The following is a 12569-nucleotide window of genomic DNA, read 5'->3' on the forward strand; positions in this document are numbered from 1 at the left end:
ACCGACTCAGTCTCCCTACAGCATAAGCTATATCAGGTCTGGTTCGGTTGGATATGTAAAGAAGAGATCCAATCATCTGAGAATATTTTAGTTGGGAGACAGGTTCACCTTCATTCTTCTTCAAAGGTATAGAAGAATCATAAGGTGTGGAAACAGGTTTAGAGTTATGAAAGTTGAATTTGATTAGCATTTTATCAATGCTATGGGAAAGACTCAAAGATATTCCTCTAGTGTCTCTAGAGATTTTCATTCCAAGTATCATGTCTGCAAGACCTAAGTCTTTCATATCAAAGTTTTTGGAAAGATAATCCTTAACCTTTGAAATTAATTCAAGTGTTGTTCCAAAGATAAGGATATCATCAACATAGAGACAGAGAATGACATAGTCATTGTTTATCACTTTAGAATAGACACATTTATCGTATTCATTCACAGTGAAGCCATATTGTGCAATGACGTTGTCAAATTTCTGGTGCCATTGTTTAGGAGCTTGTTTAAGACCATACAAAGATTTAACAAGCTTACAGACTTTGTTTTCCTGACCCTTGGCAATGAGGCCTTCAGGTTGGTGCATATAGATTTCTTCATCTAAATCACCATTCAGGAAAGCAGTCTTGACATCCATCTGATGTATGATAAGCTTATGGATAGCAGCAAAGGCTAGTAATACTCGGATAGTTGATATTCGGGCTACAGGAGAATATGTATCAAAATAATCAATGCCCTTTTGTTGAGTAAAGCCTTTAGCTACTAATCTAGCTTTAAATTTATCTATGGAACCATCAGCTCTGAGTTTCTTCTTGAATATCCACTTACAACCAATAGGTTTACAACCTGGAGGTAAGTCGGTGAGTATCCAAGTATGGTTTTCCATGATAGATTTAATTTCATTATCAATGGCTTTTTTTCCGAACTGGAGGTAAGTCGGTGAGTATCCAAGTATGGTTTTCCATGATAGATTTAATTTCATTATCAATGGCTTCTTTCCAGAAAGGAGATTCAGGTGAATCCATTGCTTCTTGGAATGAGCTTGGATCACCTTCAACAAGAAAGGTAAGGAAGTCTTCTCCAAAATCCTTTTCGATTCTACCTCTTTTGCTTCTTCGAGGTTCAATATCAAGAGGTTGAGAAGAACTGAAAGATGGAAGATCAGAAGGAATGGATGATCTGGGATTTTCTGAGATTTTAGATTTGAAAGGAAAGATGTTTTCAAAGTAGACTGCATCTCTTGCTTCAATGATGGTATTGTTGGATATGTCACTGATTTCAGATTTGATGACTAAAAATCTGTTAACATTGCTATCAAGTGCATATCCAATAAAAGCAGCATCTACAGTCTTAGAACCAATTTTTCTCTTCTTAGGTTCGGGAATAGCTACTTTAGCCAAGCAACCCCAAACCCAGAAGAAATTCAGATTAGGAGATCTCCCCTTCCAATATTCATAAGGAGTTGTATCGGAATTTTTCTGGGGAATCCTATTGAGAATGAAGCAAGCAGAAAGAAGAGCTTCACCCCAAAGATTTTCAGGTGCTCCTGAACTGAGTAACATACAGTTCGCCATATCCATTAGGGTTCTATTCTTTCGTTCAGCTATCCCGTTAGACTGTGATGTATAGGGAGCAATAACCTCATGAATAATACCGTGTTCTTGGCAATATTCAGTCATATGATTTGAGGTATACTCCCCCCCCACGATCAGATCTTAGAATCTTGATCTTCCTGTCAAGTTGGTTCTCAGATTCAGCTTTGAACACCTTAAACCTATCTAAGACTTCATCTTTAGTTTTGAGAAGATAGGTGTAACAATATCTGGAGTGATCGTCTATAAAAGTCACAAAATATCTCCTACCCCCTCGGGTGAGAACTCGGTTAGAGTCACACACATCACTATGAATTAATTCGAGGGGTTCAGAGTTTCTAGTTATAGACTTGAAGGGTTTTTTAGTGTGTTTCCCTTGAACACAGATTTCACATTTAGATGAGGGATCATGAGAAGATTTAGGAATGAGGTTTAATTTACTCATTCTCTGCAAGGTTTGGAAATTGACATGTCCAAGTCGTCCATGCCAAACATCACAAGACTCAACAATTTGAATAACAGAAGACTCAGAAATTTCATTAGAACTGGAATTGATTACATTGAGTTTGAAAAGGCCATTACAGATAAAACCTTTTCCTATGAAAACATTACTCTTTGTAATCACAAATTTATTGGATTCTTTTACAATCCTATAACCAGCTCTAAGAAGAAGAGATTCACTAATCAGATTGCGACGAAGAGAAGGAACATGATAAACGCCTTGCAGATGAAGAACTTTCCCAGAAGTCATGGTGAGCTCTATACGTCCACTTCCTATTATTAATTTAGTGGAGTCATCTGCTAAGCTTATGCTTCCTCCACGTGATTCCTGATAATTTAAAAACCAAGAGTGGTCATTACAGACGTGGATATTTGCTCCGGAATCCAAATACCAATCAGTGGAAGAAGTTAGAGAATTTACAAGATGAGATGAAGAGGCTAACCTGAAGGAGGTTGGATTCATTTCAATCATATTAACTTTGTTGGATCCATTTCCTTTAGGGGCAGGTTTGGCCGGTTCCTTCTTTCGAAAGAAACAGTTGTGAGCCATGTGGTTGGTTCTACCACAGACAAAGCAGAACTTCTCATCAGACTTATGGCTGGAAGAATTGGGATTTGGTTTGAAGGAGGATTTGTTGAAAGATTGTTGATTTTTCTTGAATTTCTTCCCTTTGGGTTTGAAATTCTTAGATTTAGGCTTATCCTCTACCAAGTTTACTTTAGCTTTTGTTTCATTCTTGGTATTGGAATTTTGCCTATGCTGGTCTTCAATACGAATAGCCTTGAGGGCTTCAGTTAAGGTTAGATCTCCTTGCTTGTGTCGGAGATCTCTAGCAAATCTAGACCAGGAGGGAGGAAGTTTATCAATCAAACATGAAACTTTATAATCGTCAGTAAAAGTGTTTCCTTTTGATTAGAGATGACGGAGAAAATCTAGGAATTCATGAATTTGTTCATTAATGGGTTTGTCATCAACCATCATGAACTTATTGAATGAGGAGGAGGTGAAACGCATAATTCCGACATCATCATAGCTATATTCTGCTTCAAGAGCATTCCATAGATCTTTTGCACTTTTGAACTCATAATATATGTCATAAAGATTGTCCGCAAGTGCACTAAGGATCCTATGACAACAATGATAGTTGATTTCTTCTGGTTTCATAGAGCTAGAAAAGGAGCTAGCACCAGAACCAGAAGTGGAAGGAGCAGATTGAGCAGGATCAGGAGTCAAAGGTTGAGAACCACTAGTAGATGACTCAGAAGTGTCAATAGCAGATAAAAGACCTAAGGTAGTAAGCCAGTATTTCATCTGATTAGCCCACCGTTTATAGTTAACACCGGTGAACTTCTCAGGTTTGACACTTTTTGAATGATCAGGAATTGCCATAAGTCCAATTCAAGTTTACTAGTCTAGGTAGATGTAATATGATATAAAAAAAAAGGATTTTGTCAATATTACTAGACCAGAAACTTAATTAAACCTGCTCTTAACCAAAAACTCTAAAAGTGAAAAGATTAAAGTTTTACTCGGGTAGTTTGACCAGGTAAGGATAGTACTAGAGGTTGATCAATGATCGATTAAGTACCTCGTTTCTTGCAGAGCGCTTTACGCAACCCTTAAACCTTTCCTTAGACACCAACTAATCCAAGAAAACTTGAACCGGTTCACTTAAAGATTTTTTGTTTATGACAGATACTGAATTTGAGCACAGAAGCAACAAAGAAATAATAATATTTTTTTTAACTAATTAGATGCAACAAATTAAAACAATTAACTAATACAACAAGTAATTAAAATATATGAAATTCGGATGAACAGTAATCTTGATGAACAGTAATTTTTTTTTATTTTTTTATTTTTACTAATTAACTTAACAGCAAGAATTATTAATTAATCTTCTAGATTGCTGTCAAAACAGGAATATAATAATATAAAATAAATTAAAGAGTTAGAAAATTCAGGCCTGATTGGGAGCAGTCGTGATATCACTGCCCTAGAAGATTAAGGACCCGCCTATCGCCCTGGCGCAATTTGTCCTCTCTCCCCTAGCGGTAAAAACTCCCGGAATCGGCCGGCCTCTGCACTCGGGCGTGAGTCACAGAGCTTATGCTCAGACGAAAACGGTTGCCCAGAAAATAGATATATAAAAATGTAGTCGAAATCTCTTGGAGGTATGAGAGTAGAGAAGAGAAGAGAGTTTAGAAGATTTCCTCTTCGTTGGTGTGATTCTGAATGAGCTCCAAGCCTCCTTTTATAGGTGATGAAAGGTGTAACCCCCGCTGAATCCAAGGGACCGTTACGCACGGTTATTGCTTCCGTTACCCGCATGCAGCCGTTACAAAATGTGTAAAACGTGCAAAAATAAAGGCTTGAGAAGCAAAAAGGCGCGCGCGCGCGTGCGTGGCGTGGCGTGCGTGCGCGCGTGTGTGGTAGAAATGCAAGGCCCACAATGTTAGATCTAAACCAAAACTTGAGATCTAAAACCATATAGCCATGATTAATTCAAAGAGATTAACAATAATCAAAAGAGCGGAAGCTTATACCTGAATCCATGGATGAACCTTGAGATGAGTTTTGGATCTTCTTCTTGTTAGATCTGAATCCATGGATGAACCTTGAGATGGGTTTTGGATCTTCTAACCTTAGGGTTTTTCTAAATCCGAATTTCTCTAGCTAGATGGGTATGTAGAGAATTAGAGAATGTAACCCTAGGTTAGGGACCATAACCCCTTATTTATAGATGTTGTACTTTTGTAATTTAGCCCCTCAATAAATCACAATTACAACCTGGTATCTGCACATATAACCCCATGATTATATTTAAATACCCATTAACCCAACTTAATTGATCACTTTAGTGGGTTATCCTGAAAGATAGCAATACACATTGATTAATCATATGTGCCCATAAATAGATTTATTAGATTAAATCCAACACACAAAACCCAAAACACTATTCAAAGCCCAATAAGGAGAGAACCATTATATACCCTTCACTATTCATCTTATTTTCCAACGTGGGACTATTCACAAAGGCAAAATTGCCTTTTCATGACAAAGCTTCCAACAGATGATTCCTATTAGATCTTGATACGTGTCCATTTTAGTTACATGTATTATTCTCTATCTAGGAAGTAACTTCTCAGGTTTTGCATTATTCTCTCACTGAAACAGAGATCCAATTATTGTTTCCAATCATGCATGCACTTTTTTTTTCCGGTTCAAAGGACAAAAATATAAAAGAAAATTAAAGATTAACAAATTCTGTATATTACTCCGCGAGCCTTACGCAAAATCAGGTTAAAATGCAAAGAAAAGATAACAAGAAAACAAAAAAGAATTAAGTGCTATAAGATGGGCTGATGGGGACCTTCAAGGTGAGTGCATTACGGTAACAATGCATGGTTGATGTTTGAAAATTATGCGTGCTGTCTAAAGCTAGACTTTTTTGAGCACCTCCTCGACTTAGCCGTGACTTTTGAGCCCATTTTTTCCACATGCATTTTTGAAGGCTTCAACAATCACTCATCATAATTATAAAAGAAGATATTTTAGGAGAAGATCTTTGCCAGATGCTTTGTACATAGTACCCGCATGCAGACAAAAGATTCAAAAGCTTAAAGGCTCCATAGAAAGGCATCTCAATATTTGTTAGAACTTAGAAGAGATTATAAACGTGAACTACACAAATCAAGACCAAATTTTATTTTCTAAAATGATTAGAAAATTTAATTTGGTAACAATCAGGTGAGGAATTAGTAAGCGCTAAGTCTTTAATATTTAATTTGTCAAACGCGAAAAAGTTAGCACATATATGCAATAAAAGAGGTGTAGACTGTCTAAAAATTACTATAAATAGCTGATCCCCATCAAACACCGTTGATGAAAGTTACAATTTGACGGCTTCCAGAATACTATAATTTTAAAACTTTCATGTAGATCGATGAATGTTACAATCTGACGACATTCACAACAACTGATGAAAGCTCTAATTCAACAGTCTTCACAATCAAACATCGGGAGTTACAATCTGACGACTCTCATATTTTCAAGGAGCCAAGATGAAGATTACAAGATGACGGTCTTTGCAACGCTCTAGTAAAAGAGACTACAAATTGACGATCTCTTCAAATCAAGACGCAGAGCTCACCTCTACGTCCCAGATTCAAAATGCAGAGGCCATGTCCGCGTTTCAAGTTCAAAACGCAAGGTTTATCCCCAGCGTTTTAGTTGAAAACGCAGAGGTCATGTCCGCGTTTCAAGTTCAAAATGCAAGGTTCATCCCCAGTGTCCCAGTTGAAAACACAGAGGTCACACCCGCGTTTCAAGTTCAAAACGCATGGTCCATCCCCAGCGTTCAAGTTCAGAACGCAGGGTCCATCCTCATCGTTCAAGTTCAAAACACAGGGTCCATTCCTAGCGTTCCAGTTGAAAACGCAGGGTTCATCCCTAATGTTCAAGTCCAGATGCAGAGCCCGTGGCCGCGTTCCAGACTTAAAACGCAGAGGTCCTCCCTGCGTTGCAACATCAAAATGCAGAGATCCTCCCTGCGTTGCAATATCAAAATGCAGAGGTCCTCCTTGCGTTGCAACATCAGAACGCAGGGGTCGGTCCCGCGCTTTCTGTGTTTGACTGGTTCTAACAGAACTTGAACGGTTTCAAAACTGTGTCTCCACTTAATGAGATCGGTTACACCCCATTATGGAGTGATTTTAGGGGGAGGGGGATTACACCCCTTAAATCCTTGAACGGTTACAAAACTATTTTCCACTTAATGGGGTCGGTTACACCGCATTAAGAAGAGATTTTAGGGGTTGGTTACACCCCTATTAAGGAGCAATTTTAGGGGCTGTTACACCCCCTAATCACCTATAAATAGCTAAAAAATCAGCTTAGTTCGGAATTTTGGATCTTTGAGCATTTTCGGATCTAGAGGTTAGCAAAGAGCTTAGAGCGTTCTTCAGCAACCGAGATCAAGGAGCTTTGATACTTGGCTTATTAACCGAATTTTGGTTCAAATAAACTCTGTTACAGAGTTTAAACTCGCACAGAGTTCTTAAACTCGTTAAGAGTTATTTTAAACTTGTCACACAAGTTTTATCAACTTTAATCCAGCGAGGTGTTCGGATTGTCAACAAGAAGCAAACTCGATAAGAACGTCGAGGGAGACATCTCATCGCTACCGTGAAGAACCTAGTTTTAAACAAAGGGAAGGATCTCCGTTGATCTTCTTCTCTTTTGTAAATCGGGATTCCGATATAAGAAGAATGTAATTTCTTTTTCTAAGTTAGTTAGAGAGAAATTGTATTGAGAGAATTATATTTATTTTTTGTCTAAACCAGTTAGAGAGATAATAAAATAAATTCAATTCTCAATTGTCTTCTTTGAATTTTCCCTCCAAACAAGAGGATAATCATCCCAACTTAAAAAATATAAGAAACAACAAATTCAACGTTGAACTTTATTTGCATTTTGGGATCAAATTGTCAGACTAGAATTTTAGCAATCAAACTTAAAATGGGTAACACTTTAAGATATTAAAGCACAAATGACCCTCCAACTTATGACCTTCATTATTCTACATTGTTAAGCATGTAAATTGGATTTTACATTTAGGCTAGCCAGACTATGCCATGTCAGTCTACAACTCGATCAACAGTAATTAACTTAACTTAAAAGTGTGGGACATCAGCACTTAGCCTGTTCACCAAGATTATGGCCCTTGGGCCTAACCCATAAGACCGAAATAAGCGATGATTGTTCATGGCAACTAAACTAATCCCATTTTAGTTATGATGAATACCAATCCAACCTGGTTTCAGGGCGAGTTTGTCTAATTAGAAATAATTGATTCAAATTGTATCATATTATCAATATACCACATCAGTAGATGTCAATTGATAACCGATCTCTTTGATTGCAACTTTCATAACAACCCTAATCTACACCCATATCGGACAAACCGCCTCTGTTAATGACATATTGACTTACTTCCGCGTCAGGTAACTACCTCAGCCAGTGAGATGATGCCACTTGTACTTATTGATCATCACATTTCATTACACTTTTATACATTCATTATCTATTTTATTTGAATATATATATATATATATATATATATATATATATATATATATAGAGAGAGAGAGAGAAGAGAATGGAGAGAGAGGAGAGGAGGAAGAGAGAGAGAGAGAGAGAGGAGAAGAGAGAAATGGAGAAACTTGGTACCAATGTGCTTAAAGCAACTTGATAGTGATGTGGCCTAATCTGCCACCTACATCACACCCTCGAAAAGATAATAAACTCACACTACCCTCTTAACACTAACTCGCAAATGTAGATGTAGGACATTATATAGAGCCAAATCACTACAAGTGGCTTGGAGCAATTGGTACCAAGTTTATCCATTTCTTATTATATCATATACATAATATAATATATATAATATATAATATTAATATATATATATTATATAATATATATATATATATAATATATATATATATAATATATAATATATATGCATTAGGAACATGTTTTCCTCTTAAATTGCAGGAAAAGAAGTATTATTTGACTAAGAGCTCAAATGAAGATTATTTCAAGCTCAAAAGATCTCTAATGAAGTCCAGAATGCCTAAAAGCCTACTACTTTCTAGAATGCCTAAATCCAAAGCCCATTACTAAGTTTAAAATGAAAATCTCAACACTCATTAGTTTATTTCTCAGTAATTATTAATAAATTGGTCTACAACTGAGAATCAAATCAAATCTAAAAAGAAATAAAGTCAAATTCATGCTCAAGATAGTTAACCGCAAAGAAAAGGCGATATCTCCCAATCCAAAAAGCAGAATTCAATATATTATATGTAGAAATCATGTATCTCGACAAGATGGAGCCATCCAAATTGGCAAATTCTAAAAATTTTATTAGCAAGAGTAGATAATGACATAATTCGAATTTAATTGATAGATATTCAATTATTTGAAGGTCAAGCTAAATTCTAAGAAGCCCAAGAGCATTTAAGAATAACTCTAGGACCCAACTTAGATCATTTTCTACACACCTTACTCGTGGGATCGACATAGTAACTATACTATAATTTGATTATGCACTTGCAATCTCAATACTATTTCCACAACACATCACTTATTGATCTACCTAGGATAATCCCTATAAACACGCTACCCAACAAACAGGTAAAAATGATATTTTTCATCCTGGTTTGGCTTGGCGCTGCCAACCTAACTTATGAATCTTCCTATTCTCAATTCTCCAATCTAAACTTCTACTGCTTTGACTTCATCGTCAATCTGATATTTTTTTGTCTATCACAGACAATCTCAAACTTGGATCAATACAAGTCATCTAGGACAATCACAGGATCCTCAACATTGAGTCAAATCTTGCAGACTCGATCTATATATTAGATTTTTTATTCTTGCATCCACAAAATTCTTATATAATTATTTCCATGTGAACCAGTCATTTTGATGCTATATGTGATAGGTCTCTTGCTAAGTGAGTTTCCTTCTGTTTGGTTGGTTTCCTAAAAACCAAGAATAGGAAATGGGAGCATGGAAATCACCCATTTCCTATTTTCAACCATTTCCATTCCTAAAACTTACCCCAACATTCAATAAAATATTATTTTATCATCCAACTCATCTAATAAAATATTATTTTATCATCCAACTCATCCAATAAAATATTACTTTTATCATACAATATCTAATAAAATATTATTTTTATCATCACATCATCCAACTCATCTCATCTCATCCCATCTCATATTCAAAAATCAATCACATCATCCAATAATATGATGACAACTCATCTCATCTTCTTAAACTTTCATCTCCACCCATTTCCTCCAAAAAAACAAAGAAATTGATTTCTTTAAGTGTGGGTCACATCATCCAATAATATAATGACAACTCATCTCATCTCATCTATTTTCTTATTTTTAAGAATGAACCAAACACAAGAAAAGAACCTATTATAGAAAATAAGTTTCTTATAATACATTTCCTTATTTTTTAGCCAACCAAACATTATTAAAACAAGTTTTCTTAAAAAATCACTCACATTATCCAATAATATGACGACAACTCATCTCATCCCATCTCCTATTCTTTAATTTCCTGTTTTTTTTTTCCAATCAAACAACCTCAAAATAAAATTTCTAAGAAATAGGTTTCCTATTCTTTGATTTCCCTCTTTTTTTAAGGCAAACAAACAGCCCCAAAGTGTCTCAATTAAAGTGCTTCTACAGTCGATTTCCTTTCTCCTCGACTTTGATTAGATAAAGAACAAGTTTAACTAGAAAGAATCTCTTTAAACGTTGCGTGATAAAAAGCTAAAAAGGCTAAAGCGTGCCATCAATCCATATATAGGCTACCCACCCGCTATATAGTTTTGGCTTTTTCTCTTATTTAATTCCTAATATTAAGCCCGTGCGTTGCTCTGGGTGATATTTATCAAGGTATATGTATCGCCAAATTCTGTATATAACTATTTATAATAACTTCAACAACTATTTTTTTTATTTCCATTATAAGAGTGAATCTCCAAATCACTTAATAAAACTAACTAGCAAGTTTTGTCAATCTTCTTTAATAGAGCCAGAAAAGATTTATATACGTGAAATGTCTGATAAAGGTTTTAATTAAAGTATCATCTGCAAGAACAAAAAATATATATGAATAGTGTTTTGGTATTCAAAATTATCCGTGTGTTACGTTGTAGCATGAAGTATTTACTGTAGCACAAACAATGATTTTAAGGCTTTGTTTATAAGTGAAAGAGTGATTTTAAGGTTTTACTAACAAGCTTCACCGTAGTGAAATGTTTTAATTAGCTGAGTTTTCTTTCTCTTTGAGGAGTGTTTTGCTGAGCTCTGTGCTTGTTTGAGCTCTAGCTTCATATCTGATATCTCACATTTGAGATGAGATTCTTGATGTACATAATTTTTACATTTTGGTGATGAATAAAATTTTTCATTTACCAAAAAAAAAGAAAGAAATAGTGATAGACGTCTATGGATATAATTAATGAAAGTGTATATTAGTTTTTTAGGAATTTTAAGATAGTCGGAAAAGATCAATATTTTGAAATAACTACTTCAAGTGTTGATATTGTATCGATACAAGTCTGGCCTCCGAAAACTTTTAGTTACATCAAATGGATTTAGGTTACCGTTGAATATTGTTAGTCTAAGTGTGTAGACCCGAAGCTACAATTGAAAAGACGATGAAAACAGTCAGAAGACTGTGCGGTCGACCGCAGTGCCAGATCCGGTCGACCGCGTGCACTGCAGGAAACTGAGAAGTTTCTGTCGCTCTAGGGTCGACCGCAAATGTGCACAGGACCCTGTAAACATTTTTTTCTCTGGCCGGTCGACCGACCTTGGCACGGCGGTCGCCCGCGAATCGTCCAGACAGTTTCCTAAACTGTTTGGGACTCTGTTTTGTTTCAGGATTCTATATATACCCCAAACGTTTTTAGGGTTGGTAAGACATCAAAAAGAGAGCTTTTTGACTGCAAAGAGAGAGAGAATCTCAGAGAGATTAACCCCTTGTTTGAGAGCTTGTATTTTCTTCTTCAATTAATAAAGAGATTGTGTGGTGTGGCTCCCGAGGACGTAGGCACGTTGCCGAACCTCGTTAAATCTGTGTGTTCATCTCCCTTACTGTTTTTTGCAAGTTAGATCTTTATTTGTGGTTGTATTCCTACTTTCCTACTTTCAACACAAGGTCCGAAAAGGCAATGGTTCGATTGATTGTTTCGAATCCCCAACAAATACAACTGATATTGAACTACATTAGACTGAAAATTTCAGCCCTCTTTTTTAAAGGTCCGGGGGGAAAAATGGACTGCCTTGTTAAAATCTTACCAAGAAAACTCAAAGGGTAAAAACCATGATCAAGGAAAAAGAGTACAAAACGAAATAGATGTTATTAATTCGATAATTCTGATCATTCGTCGCAATGGAAAATGAGAAAACTTCTGCATTGTTGAGATCCTTAATTTTTGTTCGATAATTCTTTTTTTGTCATGAGATCCTTTTTGTTCCCCTACAATTCATAAGACTCTTCATCCGCGTTTGGGGGGAGAAAACTTCTGCATTAATTGTTGAGCAACTAAAAAATACTTCAGAAACTATATATTGCAAATTCGACTACTTATTTTTCTTTTCGATCCTCTCACTATTCTTTTATTGTTAATTAAAATATATATATATAGTGTCATTGGTTTTTATAAATTAAAATTGAAAAGCAAGTACAAGATAAGCACTTAACCAGCCTCCTCCCCCATAATGTAGCAAGGTAGTATCAACAACTTAAAAAAAAAATCCAACCCGTGTGTTAATTATTAATTTTTTTTTTTATTTTCTTTGTCCCCTTTTCCTTCAAGCTTTGAAAAGCAATCAATCTATGTTTCCTAATTTCTAAACCTGCTGCTGACCCTTAGCTGTACTCCCCCA

This window comes from Asparagus officinalis, chromosome 9, assembly GCF_001876935.1.
Source record: "Asparagus officinalis chromosome 9, Aspof.V1, whole genome shotgun sequence".
Taxonomy (NCBI): Eukaryota; Viridiplantae; Streptophyta; class Magnoliopsida; order Asparagales; family Asparagaceae; genus Asparagus; species Asparagus officinalis.